This window comes from Triticum dicoccoides, chromosome 2B, assembly GCF_002162155.2.
Source record: "Triticum dicoccoides isolate Atlit2015 ecotype Zavitan chromosome 2B, WEW_v2.0, whole genome shotgun sequence".
Taxonomy (NCBI): Eukaryota; Viridiplantae; Streptophyta; class Magnoliopsida; order Poales; family Poaceae; genus Triticum; species Triticum dicoccoides.
The window spans coordinates 412,605,273-412,623,607 of record NC_041383.1 but is presented as its reverse complement, the minus strand read 5'-3'; positions in this window follow the sequence as shown (position 1 = coordinate 412,623,607).

Here is an 18,335-nt window from a genome sequence, read left to right as displayed (position 1 = left end):
CCTGGGAATAATGCAGCCCTGTGGGCACTCCCAGCTAAAAATGGAACTTTGAAAGATGTCACCTGATACGGTTGAAGATGAAGAGATGCTGAAGTAGCAGGCGACGCACGGTGAGGAAGCCTACCCTCATGAGCTCTCGGAACCTGGAGCCTCGGGAGGCTCCGGGGGCACATGCGAATCTTCGAGGGCCATCTCCATCTCTGCCAGGACCGCGCGATGCATGACCTCCTGAGCCTCCAGAATGCTCCTCAACAGGCGCTGATGAGAGATGACCGCGTTCGGCAGGCCGAAAGGCATGCGAATGTAGCTGTGAGGTGGGCCCTTGCAATGCCGCACGCGCGAAGGCTAGAGGCGCTCCTGAGATGCGGCTCGGTTGAGCCCTGGCACGTCGATGCGGACGCGCAGCCCGCCATCCTCGCCTGGATGGGGGCCTGCGCCGGGTAGGCGGTGGCTGCTGCGCATGACTCTTGACTCCTGTAGCTCCTGAGTGTTTCTTGCAATGAACTCCTGAGGGTTTGGCCCTCCTTGCCTCATACCTTCCTGAGGAAAACAAACCTTGAAGCACGCCTCCAAGTGGTGCCCAAGCGCCTCCCTCGTGACCTTGGCAAAGTCGGTGGCTCTCCAAGAAAGAGCCCCCGAGCCCTGTCCGAGGAGGGCGCCGGGCGCGCCTTCCTATGCGATAGAGGGTGGCGCCCCTGAACGGGCGTGAATCCTGACGCGACGCCTCCGGAGGTACCCGCCTCCTTATGGCTTGGGCCAGTCGATGCCTTCTTCTTCTTAGGGACCGCCTCGGGAAGTCTCCCTCTCCTGTGATCTGGGTGTTCGATTGCCGCAGCTTGGAAGGCGCGCTCAAGAGAACACACTGCATCTCTTTCCTCACAGGGTACTGTGATGACTCCACCGCTTCCTGGCATCTTGAGGACATTGTAGCCATGGTGAGTCACTGCCATGAACCTGTCCAGGGCTGGGTACCCGAGGATGGCATTGTATGGCAGGCAAATGTGGGAGACGTCGAAGTCAATGAGCTCGGGGCGGTAGTTGTTGCACTTCCCAAAGGTGACTGGAAGGCGAACCTGCCCTATCGGAACAGTGGAACCATCAGTGACTCCTGAGAAAGGCTTGGTCGGCTGGAGTTGATCATATGGCACTTGGAGATTGTTGAATGTCTCGACGGACAGGACATTGAGTCCTGCTCCGCCATCGATGAGGGTCCTGGTGACTTGCACATTGCTGATGACTGGGGAGCAAAGCATCAGGAGGACTCCGGCCGTTGCTGCACACTTGAGCTGATCCGCTGAGCTGGACGTGATAGCGCACGCAGACCACCTGAGAGGGCGCGTGGCCTCGAGCTTGGGGAGGACTGCATTCACCTCGCGAGCAAACTACTTGAAGATGCGCTGTGAGGCTGGGGCCTGGGCACCGCCCAGGATGCAAGCGATTGCACGCGGCTCCTGGAAGCCCTAGCCCCCTCGTCCTGATGATGGTCTTCATTCCTCCTTGGCGGTGGTGGCAGAGGAGGGATGCCTGTGTTGTCGTGCGGGCGATCCTCTCGAGGCTGATCCCTCCAACCTCCCTCGCGAGGTTGGTCCTGCCAACGGTCCTCGCGAGATCGGTCACGCCACCCTTGGTGAGGGCCACGGTCTTCCCATCGTCCTCCACCTCTTCCTCCTCCTCGGCCATAGCCCCGGTCGTTGCGCTCGGGGCGTTGGCCGATACGCCCATCTCGTACGGCCCTGAGCTCTTGCCATTCATTGGTGTTGTGGGTGTGGAGGTCGTGGTACACGCAGTACTAGCTACCCTTGGATGACTCAGGTTGATCCCTGCCTCGCTTGGTGTCTGGCTCTGCTGCGAGCACAGCAGCTCCCTTACGCTTCACGTCCTTGACCTTGGGCTTCTTCTCTTCTGGATCGGCAGCCGGAAGCTCGAGGAGGGAGAGGCGCCCTTCCTCAGTCCTGGCGTACTTGGTCGCCAAGTTGAACAACTCCAGGGATGTGCACAGGTCTTCATGGATTGCTAGCTCTTCTTTCATCTTGATGTCACGCACGCCATCGGAGAAGGCTGAGATGATGGCTTCCTCAGTCACCCTGGGGATCTTGAGGCGAGCATTGTTGAAGCGCTGGATGTACTTCTGTAGGGTCTCCCCTAGCTGTTGCTTGATGCGGCGCAGGTCACTCATGGCCGGGGGCCGGTCGCGAGTGCCTTGGAAATTGGCAATGAAGCGAGTGCGCAGCTCCTCCCAGGAGGAGATCGTGCCAGGAGCCAGGTTCAGGAGCCAGGTGCGGGCACCGTCCTTGAGCGCCATGGGAAACCAATTCGCCATGACCTTTTTGTCCTCGTTGGCGGCTTCGATGCCCAGCTCGTAGAGCTGTAGGAACTCCCCGGGGTCTGCTGTGTCGTCGTAGCGAGGGGGTAGGTCAGGCTTGAACTTGCCTGTCCATGCAACACCGCGTAGCTCGGGGGTGAAGGCGCGGCAGCCTACGGTGGCCACCGGAGCCCTTGGCTGGTGCTGGGCTTGCTCCTGGAAATTCCCACGCGCCGCCGCTTGGAGTAGCGCGGGGTCTTGACGTGGCGGCGCAGGGATGCGGTCACGGCGCACCGGTGCTGGGAGCACGCGGGCACCTTCTTGGGGGCGAGGGATTTCTTGGCAGCTCCTTTCTTGTCGCGTGGGCGCCGGACGCGGAGGGTCTCATCCTGGGGCCGTGCGCCTTGGAGCCAGGGCGCCTTCTTGGGGAGGAGGTGGCGGAGACACCTCCTGATCTACGCCTCCTGTGCAGGATGGAGGGCGAGGCAGCAAGACGGACGGCGCAGGGGAGCCCCCTGCGGTGCTGACGAGCTTGGTGATGCGGGCGAGCCAGTCGTCGTAGAGGTCGTCGACGGGACGATAGTGCAGGAGCTCACGTACTAGGAACAACGCGGCGTGCGTGTCCGTGGGGGCATGATGGGCATGGGACGACGAACCGGCTGGAGTCAGTGACGGGCTGGCGGTGCGGCCTTCCCGCCGCACCGAAGGATGCAGGGACGAGGCCTGCTGCTCGTTCCCCGCCGGTCCAGTGGCGGCGTTGGCGGCAGGCTACGGGGAACGACGGGAGCGTTCGCCGACAGGCGCCGTCTGGGTGATGCGGGTGGCGAGAGCAGCCCAACGCTCGGCGCGAGCCCGACGAGTGTCAGCCATGGATGTGACGGAAAATCACACGCGACAGCGGAAGAAAGATTCCGGCGCACCCCTACCTGGCGCGCCAAATGTCGGATTTCGGGTTCCGGCAGACCTTGAGGTTCGAACTCTGGGGTGCACACGTAGATCTTTCCCCTACCAACTCGCGTCTCGAAGGCTCGCAAAGAATCTAGGCTAGGGAGAAGAACACACATGGGACACGAGGTTTATACTGGTTCAGGCCACCATTGTGGTGTAATACCCTACTCCAGTGTGTGGTGTGGTGGATTGCCTGAGGGGCTGATGATGAACAATACAAAGGGAGAACAGCCTCGCGAGGGGCTGTTCTTGAGCTGGTGCGATGAACTGCTTGGGTGAGTTCAGTCACCTCTCTCTAGTCTATGCACAATCTAGATCCTCTCTGATCGATCCATCCCCCCCCCCCTCTACTGTGGTGGCTAGTCCTATTTATAGAGGGAGGCCCTGGGCCTCTTCCCAAATAATGAGCGGGAAGGGCGCCAACAATTGGCCATTTTGAAGGGGAACATCTAGTACACTTATCCTGACTAAAGTTGGTCTTCGACTGCCAAAGACTCTGGCGGTGACGCCGTCCTGGGCTCCACGATGATTTCCATCCTGCCGCTCTGCTGGTCTTGGTCTTGTTGCACCGAAACGGTAACCTTTGCATGATGCCTTGGTCTGTGCTTGCCCCCTTTGCACCAAAGGGGAAACAAGGACACTGCACAGGCCGGCGCCCGCCTGGCGCCCGCCTGTTCTCGGTCGTCATGGCTTGTGTCACGGGCTCCTCGCGAGGTGCCCTGCCTTGATCTCTCCACCTCCTCGCGAGCTTGCCTGATGAGGCTGCTCCTGAGGAAGCTTCCCATCATCCTCCCCGCGAGGCTTGGCCCCTCGCGAGGGTCTTGAGCTTGAGCTGATGAAGCTGGGCTGCATTGGGCCTTCGCTTGAGCCACGCCGCAGGCCGCAGGCAGGCAAGTCTGGGGACCCCCGTTCCCAGAACACCGACACTTGCCGCAGTGCCGCCCTCTCGCGTTGTCAACATGGTCAACAAACAAGAGGAATCGAGAGAGGATTGTATGTGGAAGGGATGACAGTAGGGGGCCACCATGTCCATGGCCATACGCAAGGAAGTTCCTCATTTTTTGTTACATATACTCCATTATCAGCATATAGAAAAAGAAAATGCTTCCTCCTAGTGGTTTCCTAACATCTGGGACCCACGACATTGTCAGTGTATATAGTCAATAGACAAGAAAACAACACAAGATCGGCTGACACCTGGGACGTAGCTGCTCAAGCAGTAATTTTCTTGTTATTGATTTTTTGAGAAACTTTTTTTTGTTATTGTGGAGACGAAGCAGGGTTTCAACTGGGATGTGGCTCGTCTACCCCAGGCTTATATTTTACGTTCACCACATGACCAGCCCATCTATTTTTTATTTGTGAAAATGAGCCCAATTTATTTTTTCTGAAGAATACCAATCCAGGCCTACTTATTTTTTACGCCCTCATGGGTTGCAACTCTTTCAAGACGACTGCAAATCTTGAAAGTAATATGAAATGGTCTGTATAAATATAAAACAAACGTACGACAAATTGGCAATTACTTTATAATTTCGGAATTTTTTCACATTTTCAGATTCCAATTTCACTGGGCTTTAACCTAATTTAAATATATCTTCAAAGTGATTTAATCTGGCTCGACATTTCGTTATTAAAAATAGTTTGGACCCCACCGAAATATGTGTTTCGTTTAAATTTTTAACCCTGGCCCTGGCCAACAAAAAAACAGACTGCAATAAATTGCATAAGATGTTGCAATGAGTTGTAAATTATTAAAAAAATAGGGAATGGTCTGACTTGTGGTCCTTTTAAGTTGACGCGTATGCAATATTTTTTTACTTATTATATACGTCAACAAACGATTCTAGCAGATGTAACCGTTGGATGTCAATCTAAGGACCGTCGTGCTTCTTGAATCTCTGATCTTCTTGCTCCAACCGCCAAATCCAGCGCCGGCGGGACTGCCTGCTCCCACCTCTCGTGGCCGGTTGTGGTGCCGTGTAGGCCTCACCGCCCCTACTACTCCCACCGCTGGCCAGGTCATCCCTCTACTCACCCACATCCCTCCACTGCTATGGCTTCGCCACCTCCGGGTCAGTCCCTTCCTGGATCTTGCTGTCATCCATCGCGCTGGTGTTCTCGGCACGGCGTGGTCAAAATTGTCAACAAACGACAACATAGGAAGAGGGATGTACATGGAGAGGCTGACAGTTGGGACCCACATGGTCCATGGCCGCACACAAGCAAGTACCTCCTTATTACGCCAAAAAGAATGCATCCTCCCAATGATAGCTGGGACCCACCACCTATATCTTGGCAAGGAAGGAAGTGCCTCCTTATTAAGCGAAAAGTAATGAGTGCTCCCTGTGAAAACTCAGGCCCACCAGATTTGGAGGCTGACTTGTGGCCCTACTAAGTTGATGCGTACGGAGGGCTTTGTCAACTTAGTCAACAAACGATTCTATCACCAGTGACCGTTGGATTGTTAACATCCAACGGTCGTCCTGCTTCTTCAACCTCTGATTTTCTTGCTCCAGCCATCCAAACCACCGCTCCTACCTGCATGGCCGACTGTGCTGCCGCGGAGGGCACACCGTTCCCTACTACTCCCATCGCTGGCCAGACCATCCCTCTACTCACCCACACCCCCTGTTATTCTGCGACGACGGCAGCCTCACACCGCAGCCAAACCAGTCAACCCTCGTACTCCTCTCTGCATGGGCATCCACTACCACGTCTTCCCCAGCTCCATGTTATCCCCTTCCTAGGCCTCGCCATCATCCACCGTCTTGGTGCTCTCGGCGTGGCGTGGTCAATGTGGTCAAGGAATGACTTCCATCGGAAGAGTACTGTATGTGGAGGGGCTGACAGCTGGGTCCACGGCCGCAGCAAGGAAGTGCCTCCTTATTATGCACAAAATAATGATTCATCCACCTGACAGAAGGGACCCACCGGATAGTCCACCATATTTCGCGAAAGAAATGTTTCCCCCCTGACTGCTGGGACCCACCAGCTACATCTTCGCACGCAAGGAAGTGCGTCCATATTACGGGGAAAAAAGGATTCTCGCCCTGACAGCTGGGACCCACCAGCAATAACTCTGCACGCAAGGAAGTGCCTCCTTATCCTCCCTGACAGTCGGGACCCACCTAGTAGAAGCGTACGTAGCGTTGTCATTCTGGTCATGAACATGTACATACATACCGGTCGATCGATCTGTCTGCAGGCTGCAGCATTGAACCGTGGCCGAGTAAGGAAGGGCACGTGTCGTAGTAGAGGCGCGGACGTAGCATGTACATGTGCATACATCCAGGGTGCAAGAAAGTAAATACAGCCATGTACGTACATACGGGCGGGGTCTCGAATGCCTACTCGCGCATACGTATGGCCATGGCTCGTGTACATGGCTGGGTCGAAACGGAGAAACTGCGTCGTCGTGTTCAACAGGAGGCAACGAAATGAATCATGTTCATCGGGAGCCAACCGACTTGGACGGAACAGCCGAAACAAGGCCTGGCATACCGCAGAACGGAGGAAACGGCCTTGTGTTCGATGGCCTACGGTCGAAACGGGATCCTATTCACCGGGAGGGGTCTGGCATACCACAAAATAGAGGAAGCGGACTTGTGTTCGAGTGCCTACGGTCGAAACGGGGTCCTGTTGATCGGGTGGGGTGTGGCGACAGACTTCTCTTCGACCTCCTATGGTCAAAACGGGGGTCCTGTTCATCGGGAGGGGTGTGGCATACCGCAAAACAGGACTCCACGGGCTACTGTTCATCCACCGTCTACCGCCTCCACGGGCTACTGTTCATCCACCGTCGACCTCCTCCAGCCTCCACCTGCGACTGTTCATCCATGATATCTCCCTCCTGCCTCCACCAGCTATTGTTCGATACGTCTCCAACATATCTATAATTTTTTTATTTTTCCATGCTATTATATTATCTATCTTGGATGTTTTATATGCATTTATATGCTATTTTATATGATTTTCGGGACTAACCTATTAACCTAGAGCCTAGTGCCAGTTTCTGTTTTTTCCTTGTTTTTGAGTTTTACAGAAAAGGAATACCAAACGGAGTCCAATTGACCTGCTAATTTACGGAGATTTTTTATGGACCAGAAGAAGCCCTCGAAGCAAAAGAGTTGGGCTAGAAGAGTCCCAGGTCATCCACGAGGGTGGAGGGTACGCCCTACAACCCTGGGCGTACCCCCCTACCTCATGGCTGACTCGAAGACCCCCCTAACGTGAAACTGATGCCAAAAATTCCTATAAATGCAGAAATCCCCAAAAAGAAACCTAGATCAGGAGTTCCGCCGCCGCAAGCCTCTGTAGCCACCAAAAACTAATCAGGACCTTGTTCCGGCACCCTGCTAGGGGGGAATCATCACCGGTGGCCATCTTCATCATCCCGGCGCTCTCCATGACAAGGAGGGAGTACTTCACCCTCGGGGCTGAGGGTATGTACTAGTAGCTATGTGTTTGATCTCTCTCTCTCTCTCTCTCTTGTTCTTGATTTGGCACGATCTTGATGTATCGTGAGCTTTGCTATTATAGTTGGATCTTACGATGTTTCTCCCCCTCTACCTTCTCGTAATGGATTGAGTTTTCCTTTGAAGTTATCTTATCGGATTGAGTCTTTAAGGATTTGAGAACACTTGATGTATGTCTTGCATGTGCTTATTTGTGGTGACAATGGGATATTCACGTGATCTACTTGATTTATGTTTTGGTGATCAACTTGCGGGTTCAGTGACCTTGTGAACTTATGCATAGGGGTTGGCACACGTTTTCGTCTCGACTCTCAGGTAGAAACTTTGGGGCACTCTTTGAAGTTCTTTGTGTTGGTTTGAATAGATGAATCTGAGATTGTGTGATGCATATCGTATAATCATACCTGCGGATACTTGTGGTGACATTGGAGTATCTAGGTGACATTAGGGTTTTGGTTGATTTGTGTCTTAAGGTGTTATTTTACTATGAACTCTAGGGCTGTTTGTGATAGTTATAGGAATAGCCCAATGGATTGATCGGAAAGAATAACTTTGAGGCAATTTCGTGCCCTACAATAATCTCTTCGTTTGTTCTCCGCTATTAGTGACTTTGGAGTGACTCTTTGTTGCACGCGGAGGGATTTTTATATGATATAATTATGTTATCTTTGTTGAGAGAATTTGCACTAGTGAAAGTATGAACTCTAGGCCTTATTTCGAAGCATTGCAATACCGTTTTGCTCACTTTTATCGCTTGCTACATGGCTGTTTTTATATTTTCAGATTACAAAAACCTATATCTACCATCCATATTGCACTTGTATCATTATCTCTTCACCGAACTAGTGCACCTATACAATTTACCATTGTATTGGGTGTGTTGGGGACACAAGAGACTCTTTTTTATTTGGTTGCAGGGTTGTTTGAGAGAGACTATCTTCATCCTACGCCTCCCACGGACTGATAAACCTTAGGTCATCCACTTGAGGGAAATTTACTACAATCCTACAAACCTCTGCACTTGGAGGCCCAACAACATCTACAAGAAGAAGGTTGTGTAGTAAACATCAAGCTCTTTTCTGGCGCTGTTGCCGGGGAGGTTACTAATTGAAGGTATATCTTTAGATCTTGCAATTGAATCTTTTAGTTTATTATTTTATCACTAGTTTAGTCTATAAAAGAAAACTACAAAAAAATGGAGTTGAGGTTGCCTCATATGCTTCATCTTTATAATATCTTTCGTGAGAATGATGGAAAGGAAAATTGTGCCAAAGTGTTAGAAGAAGAATGCATTAAAATGTTTGGCATAAAATATTTGAATGATGAGCATGATTGCAATGTTGTTAGTATGAATTCCTTGAATACCCATGATGCTAATGATATGCAAAGCCATAAGCTTGGGGATGCTATGTTTGATGAAGATGATATTTTTAGTCCCCCAAGTTTTGATGAGAAAATATATTATGATGATAGCATGCCTCCTATTTATGATGGTTATATTGATGAAAGTGGATTTGGAGAGGTCATGACTTTATTTAGTGATGAATCCACTATTTTGGAAGAGGTTCCAATTGATTATGAGAATAAAGTTCCTATCTATGATGATTATTGTGATGACATGTGTGCTATAAAGAATAATGATAACCATGAAACTTGTCATCTTGATTTTAATTTTCAATTGGATTATGCCTCACATGATAGTTATTTTGTTGAATTTGCTCCCACTACTATTCATGAGAAGAATTTTGCTTATGAGGAGAGTAGTAAATTTTCTATGCTTGTAGATCATGAAAATGCTTTATGTGATGGTTATATTGTTGAATTCATTCATGATGCTACTGAAAATTACTATGAGGGAGGAATATATGCTTGTAGGAATTGCAATAATATCAAGTTTCCTCTCTATGTGTTGAAAATCTTGAAGTTATGCTTATTTTGCCTTCCTATGCTAGTTGATTCTTGTTCCCATAAGTTGTTTGCTCAAAAAATCCCTATGCATAGGAAGTGGGTTAGACTTAAATGTTCTAGTCATATTCTTCATGATGCTCCCGTTATGTTTCAATTCTTATCTTTTATGTGAGCATCATTGAAATCATCATGCCTAGCTACAAAGGCATTAAAGAAAAGCGCTTGTTGGGAGACAACCCAATATTTACCCTTACTATTTTTGTGTGTTCACATGATTAAGCTACTTTAGTAATCATGTTTTATAGCTTTTGTTTCAATAAAGTGCCAAGTAAGACCTTTGGGATAGCTTACGGTGATAGTCGTGTTGATCCTGCTGAAAATCAGAAACTTTTGCACCCAGTAAATTAGTTTTAATAATTCACAGAAACGTGCTTTTGATATGATTCTTTTTTATCTGCATTGGTACACAAATTTCTCAGGTTTTCCTAACTTTGCTGGATTTGTGAAGTTACAGAAGTATTCGAGAGTTACAGATTACTACAGACTGTTCTGTTTTTGACAGATTCTGCTTTCTATGTGTTGTTTGCTTATTTTGACGAATCTATGAGTAGTACCGGAGGGTATGAACCATGGAGAATTTGGAATACAGTAGATATTACACAAATATGAATTTATAATGAGTTAACAATAGTACCTAAGTGGTGATTTGTTTTCTTATACTAATTGAGCTTACGAGTTTTTTGTTAAGTTTTGTGTTGTGAAGTTTTCAAGTTTTGGGTAAAGATCTGATGGACTCTGGAATAAGGAGTGGCAAGATCCTAAGCTTGGGGATGCCCAAGGCACCCCAAGGTAATATTCAAGGACAACCAAGAGCCTAAGCTTGGGGATGCCCCGGATGGCATCCCCTCTTTCGTCTTCGTTCATCGATAACTTTACTTGAGGATATATTATTATTCACCACATGATATGTGTTTTGCTTGGAGCGTCATTTTATTTTACTTTGTTTTGCTTGCTGTTTGAATAATATCCCAAGATCTGAAATTATTAAATGTTAGAGAGTCTGCATATAGTTACATAATTATTCGACTACTCATTGATCTTCACTTATATCTTTAGGAGTAGTTTGTCGTTTGCTCTAGTGCTTCACATATATCTTTTTAGAGCACGGTAGTGGCTTTATTTTGAAGAAATAGATGAACTCTCATGCTTCACTTATATTATTTTGAGTCTTAAACAACATGGTAATTTGCTTTGGTTATGAATTTAGTCCTAATATGATGGGCATCCAAGAGGGATATAATAAAAACTTTCATATAAAGTACATTGAATACTAAGAGAGGTTTGATTCCTTATGATTGTTTTGAGATATAAAGATGGTGATATTAGAGTCATGCTAGTGAGTAATTGTGGACTGTAGAAATACTTGTGTTAAAGTTTGTGATTCCCATAGCATGCAAGTATGGTGAACCGTTATGTAATGAAGTCGAAGCATGATTTATTTCTTGATTGTCTTCCTTATGAGTGGCGGTCGGGGACGAGCGATGGTCTTTTCCTACCAATCTATCCCCCTAGGAGCATGCACGTAGTACTTTGTTTCGACAACTAATAGATTTTTACAATAAGTATGTGAGTTCTTTATGACTAATGTTGAGTCCATGGATTGTACGCACTCTCACCCTTCCACCATTGCTAGCCTCTCTAGTACCGTGCAACTTTCGCCGGTACCATACACCCACCATAACCTTCCTCAAAACAGCCACCATACCTACCTATTATGGCATTTCCGTAGCCATTCCGAGATATATTGCCATGCAACTTTCCACCGTTTCGTTTATCATGACACGCCTCATCATTGTCATATTGCTTTGCATGATCATGTACTTGACATCGTATTTGTGGCAAAGCCACCTTTCATAATTCCTTCATACATGTCACTCTTGATTCATTGCACATCCCGGTACACCGCCGGAGGCATTCATATAGAGTCATATTTTGTAATAAGTATCGAGTTGTAATTCTTGAGTTGTAAAGTAAATAAAAGTGTGATGATCTTCATTATTAGAGCATTGTCCCAGTGAGGAAAGGATGATGGAGACTATGATTCCCCCACAAGTAGGGATAGGGCGAAGGTGTGCGCCGTCGAGTGGCGCCCGATGACCAGGGGTGTAGCTATCGATCTGCTCCATATGGCCATTGGCGGGCAGTGCGAAGACGCCAAATATGAAAATTTTGCCAGGGAGAAAAGTCTCCCTCAAGGCGGTATTGTTGTGGATGATCGATGGAGCCATCGAGCCTTCTAGCGACGGCACAGTGGAACTCTCAATGAAAGCACCAATGTCGGTGTCAAAACTGGCAGATCTCGGGTAGGGGGTCCCGAACTGTGCATCTAAGGATCGAAGCTAACACGAGGCAGGGGACATGATGTTTACCCAGGTTCGGGCCCTCTTAATGGAGGTAATACCCTACTTCCTGCTTGATTGACTTTGATGAGTATAAGGGTTACAAGAGTTGATCTACCTTGAGATCATAATGGCTAAACCCTAGATGTCTAGCATGTATGACTATGATTGCCTCTACGGACTAAACCCTCCGGTTTATATAGACACCGGAGGGGCCTAGGGTTGTACAGAGTTGGTTTACAGAGAAAGGAAAATACATTATCCGAATGCTAAGCTTGCCATCTGCTACGTCTTGAGCTTGTGTTGGTTTTCCTTGAAGAGGAAAGGGTGATGCAGCAATAGTAGCGTAAGTATTTCCCTCAGTTTTTGAGAACCAAGGTACCAATCCATTAGGAGGCTCCTCAAAAGTCCCACTCACCTACACAAACAAACAAGAACTCGCAACCAACACAATAAAGGGGTTGTCAATCCCTTCACGGCCACTTGTGAAAGTGAGATCTGATAGAGATAGTATGATAAGATAAATATATTTTTGGTATTTTATAATATAGATAGGAAAAGTAAAGATGCAAATAAAAGTAGATTGAAATCTTATATGATAAAAGATAGACCCGGGGGCCATAGGTTTCACTAGTGACTTCTCTCAAGATAGCATAAGTATTACGATGGGTGAACAAATTACTGTCGAGCAATTGATAGAAAAGCGAATAATTATGAGATTATATAGGCATGAGCATGTATATAGGCATCACGTCTGTGACAAGTAGACTGACTCCTGCCTGCATCTACTACTATTACTCCACACATCGACCGCTATCTAGCATGCATCTAGAGTATTAACTTCATAAAGAACAGAGTAACACATTAAGAAACATGACATGATGTAGAGGGATAAATTCATGTGATATGATATAAACCCCATCATTTTATCCTCGATGGCAACAATACAATACGTGCCTTGCTGCCCCTGCTGTCACTGGGAAAGGACACCACAAGATTGAACCCAAAGCTAAGCACTTCTCCCATTGCAAGAAAGATCAATCTAGTAGGCCAAACCAAACTGATAATTCGAAGAGACTTGCAAAGATAACTTAATCACACATAAAAGAATTCAGAGGAGATTCAAATATTTCTCATAGATAAACTTGATCATAAATCCACAATTCATCGGATCTCGATAAACACACCGCAAAAAGAGTGACATCAAATAGATCTCCAAGAAGATCGAGGAGAACATGGTATTGACATCCAAAAAGAGAGAAGAAGCCATCTAGCTAATAACTATGGACCCGAAGGTCTGTGTAAACTACTCACAACTCATCGGAGAGGCCTTGGAGATGATGTAGAGGCCTTCCATGATCGATTCCCCCTCCGGCGGAGCACCGACAAAGACTCCAAGATGGGATCTCGCGGATACAGAAGGTTGCGGCCGTGGAATTAGGTTTTCGTGGTCTGTTCTGATGTTCTCGGGGTACGTGGGTATATATAGGAGGAAGAAGTAGGTCGGTGGACGCCCGAGGGGCCCACGAGATAGGGGGCGCGCCCAGTAGGGGGGCGTGCCCTCCACCCTCGTGGCCGCCTCGACTATTGCTTGACTTCCACTCCAAGTCCTATGGATCATGTTCGTTCCAAAAATCACGCTTCGAAGGTTTCATTCCGTTTGGACTCCGTTTGATATTCCTCTTCTTCGAAATACTGAAATATGCAAAAAAAATAGCAATACGGGTTGGGCCTCCGATTAGTAGGTTAGTCCCAAAAATGATATAGAAGTATAAAGTAAAGCCCATAAACATCCAAAACGGGTAATATAATAGCATGGAACAATAAAAAATTATAGATAGTTGGAGACATATCAAGCATCCCCAAGCTTAATTCCTGCTCGTCCTCGAGTAGGTAAATGATAAAAACAGAATTTTTGATGTGGAATGCTACCTAGCATAATTCTCAATGTAATTTTCTTCATTGTGGCATGAATGTTCATATCCAAATGATTCAAAATAAAAGTTCATATTGACATAAAAATAATAATACTTCAAGCATACTTAATCAAGCAATCATGTCTTCTCAGAATAACATGGCCAAAGAAAGTTATCCCTACAAAATCATATAGTCTGGCTGTTGCTCTATCTTCATCACACAAAGTATTTAATCATGCACAACCCCGATGACAAGCCAAGCAATTGTTTCATACTTTAGTAATCTCAAACTTTTTCAACTTTCACGCAATACATGAGCGTGAGCCATGGACATAGCACTATATGTGGAATAGAATGGTGGTTGTGGAGAAGACAAAAAAGGAGGAAGATAGTCTCACATCAACTAGGCGTATCAACGGGCTATGGAGATGCCCATTAATAGATATCAATGTGAGTGAGTAGGGATTGCCATGCAACGGATGCACTGGAGCTATAAATGTATGAAAGCTCAACAAAAGAAACTAAGTGGGTGTGCATTCAACTCGCTTGCTCAAGAAGACCTAGGGCATTTTGAGGAAGCCCATCATTGGAATATACAAGCCAAGTTCTATAATGAAAAATTCCCACTAGTAAATGAAAGTGACAACAAAGGAGACTCTCTATCATGAAGATCATGGTGCTACTTTGAAGCACAAGTGTGGTAAAAAGGATAGTAGCATTGTCCCTTCTCTCTTTTTCTCTCATTTTTTTATTTGGCCTTTCTCTTTTTTTTGGCCTTTCTATTTTTTTAAGTCCAAAGTCTCATCCCGACTTGTGGGGGAATCATGGTCTCCATCATCCTTTCCTCACTGGGACAATGCTCTAATAATGAACATCATCACACTTTTATTTACTTACAACTCAAGATTACAACTCAATACTTAGAACAATATATGACTCTATATGAATGCCTCCGGCGGTGTACCGGGATATGCAATGAATCAAGAGTGACATGTATGAAAATTATGAAGGTGGCTTTGCCACAAATACAATGTCAACTACATGATCATGCAAAGAGCAATATGACAATGATGATGCGTGTCATATAAACGGAACGGTGGAAAGTTGCATGGCAATATATCTTGGAATGGCTATGGAAATGCCATAATAGGTAGGTATGGTGGATGTTTTGAGGAAGGTATATGGTGGGTGTATGGTACCGGCAAAAGTTGTGTGGCACAAGAGAGGCTAGCAATGGTGGAAGGGTGAGAGTGCGTATCCATGGACTCAACATTAGTCATAAATAACTCATGTACTTATTGCAAAAATCTACAAGTCATTGAAAACAAAGTACTACGCGCATGCTCCTAGGGGGATAGATTGGTAGGAAAAGACCATCGCTCGTCCCCGACCGCCACTCATAAGGAAGACAATCAATAAATAAAATTGTGCTCCAACTTCATCACAAAGCAGTTCACCATACGTGCATGCTACGGGAATTACAACCTTTAGCACATGCATTCTTGAAATTCATAATCACCCAACTAGCATGACTTTAATATTACCACCTCTATATCTCAAAACAATTATCAAGTATCAAATTGATCATAGCATCCAATTCACTTCCTATGATAGTTTCTATTATACCCAACTTGGATGCTCATCATTCTAGGACCAATTTTATAACCACAGCAAAAACCATGCTATTCTAAGAGACTATCAAAATAATATAATTGAATCATGAGATATCAACAATTTCTTCAAAATTAATCCACTGCCGTGCTCTAAAAGATATAAGTGAAGCACTAGAGCAAAAACTATCAAGCTCAAAAAATATAAGTGAAGCACATAGCGCATTCTAATAAATTCTAATTCAAGTGGGCTTCTCCCAAAAGGTGTGTACAGCAAGGATGATTGTGGTAAACTAAAAAGCAAAGACTAATATCATACAAGGCACTGCAAGCAAAACACATATCATGTGGCGAATAAAAATATAGCTCCAAGTAAAGTTACCAATGAACGAAGACGAAAGAGGGGATGCCTTCCGGGGGCATCCCCAAGCTTAGGCTTTTAGCTATTCTTGAATATCTTGGGGTTCCATGGGAATCCCCAAGCTTAGGCTCTTGCCACTCCTTATTCCATAGTCCATCAAATCTTTACCCAAAACTTGAAAACTTCACAACACAAAACTCAACAGGAAATCTTATAAGCTCCATTAGTGAAAGAAAGAAAATCCACCACATAAGGTACTGTAATGAACTCATTCTTTATTTATATTGGTGTTAAACCTACTGTATTCCAAGTTCTCTATGGTTCATACCACTTAATACTAGCCATAGATGCATCAAAATAAGAAAACAACACACGAAAGGCAGAATCTGTCAAAAACAGAACAGTTTGTAGCAATCTATAACTCTCGAATACTTATAGAACTCTAAAAATCCTACCAAAATAGGAAGTCCTGGGAAATTTATCTATTGATCTATAGCAAAAGAATCAATGCAAAATAACGATTCTGTGAATTAAAAAAATATTTTCGTGCGCGCAAAGTTTCTGTTTTTCAGCAGAATCAAATTAACTATCACCATAGGTTATCCTATAGGTTCTACTTGGCACAAACAATAATTAAAACATAAAAACACATCTAAACAGAAGGTAGATGCAAAAATTATTACTAAACAGAAGCAAAAACAAAGAAACTAAAATAAAATTGGGTTGCCTCCCAACTAGCGCTATCGTTTAACGCCCCTAGCTAGGCATAAAAGCGAGGATAGATCTAAGTAGTGCCATCTTTGGCACTCAATTCTTCAATAGAGCACTTATAATCCTTAGGAGTTTCTTTATTTTTAGTAATGATAAAGTTCTTAGGCAAGAAATCAAGAAATTCGTTTGTAGCAAAAGGTTCCTTAATGATAGCAAGAAAATTGGGATGAACACTTATCGATTTGAGATCGGCATTTCCTTTACTAGAGGATTCACCCTTATTTTTAGGAACATACATGACCTTGGCAATTTTGGTAGGAGGTGTTGGGGTATTTTTCACAGATGAAAAGGCAGACCCTAAGTTGGTGATAATGTCCTCCAGTTTACCAATTCTTGTAGAATCAAGATCTATTCTTTCATTAACTATAGGTTCTTTTTCTTTAAAAAAATTCAAAGTACCTCCAACACTAGATCCATATTGGGTAATTTGATTGTGGATCTTTTTATCCAAATTTTCAATTAACTCAATAGTAGCAACTTTATTTTCAATAATTTCAAGCCCTTGCATCACATGTTCCAAAGTTAAGATAGTTCCATTAACCAAAAGAGGGGGTGGACCAAACAAATCTAACATGGCATTATAAGCATCAAAAGTGTGGCTACCCAAGAAGTTCCCTCCGGTAATGGTATCAAGAATATATCTATTCCAAGGAGTAATGCCTACATAAAAATTGCGAAGCAGAACGGAAGTGGATTGCTTCCTAGTAGATCTATTTTGAGCATTGCAAATTCTATGCTAAGCATCCTTTAAATTTTCTCCATCCCTTTGTTTAAAATTAAGAACTTCGTGATCGGGAGTATTAACGATAATAGGAGGACTAGTCATAGCAACGAGCACACAAAAGGCAAGCGGAAGAGAGAGGAGATTGGGAAAGAGAGGGCGAATAAAACGGCAAGGGTGAAGTGGGGGAGAGGAAAACGAGAGGCAAATGGCAAATAATGTAAACGCGAGGGAGATGAGTTTGTGATGGGTACTTGGTATGTCTTGAATTGAGCGAAGATCTCCCCGGCAACGGTGCCAGAAATCCTTCTTGCTACATCTTGAGCTTGCGTTGGTTTTCCTTGAAGAGGAAAGGGTGATGCAGCAATAGTAGCGTAAGTATTTCCCTCAGTTTTTGAGAACGAAGGTATCAATCCAGTAGGAGGCTCCTCAAAAGTCCCACGCACCTACACAAACAAACAAGAACTCACAACAAACGCAATAAAGGGGTTGTCAATCCCTTCACGGCCACTTGTGAAAGTAAGATCTAATAGAGATAGTATGATAAGATAAATATATTTTTGGTATTTTATAATATAGATAGGAAAAGTAAAGATGCAAATAAAAGTAGATTGAAAGCTTATATGATAAAAGATAGACCCGGGGGCCATAGGTTTCACTAGTGACTTCTCTCAAGATAGCATAAGTATTACGATGGGTGAACAAATTATTGTCGAGCAATTGATAGAAAAGCAAATAATTATGAGATTATCTAGGCATGATCATATATATAGGCATCATGTCTGTGACAAGTAGACCGACTCCTGCCTGCATCTACTACTATTACTCCACACATCGACTGCTATCCAGCATGCATCTAGAGTATTAACTTCATAAAGAACGGAGTAATGCATTAAGAAATATGACATGATGTAGAGGGAT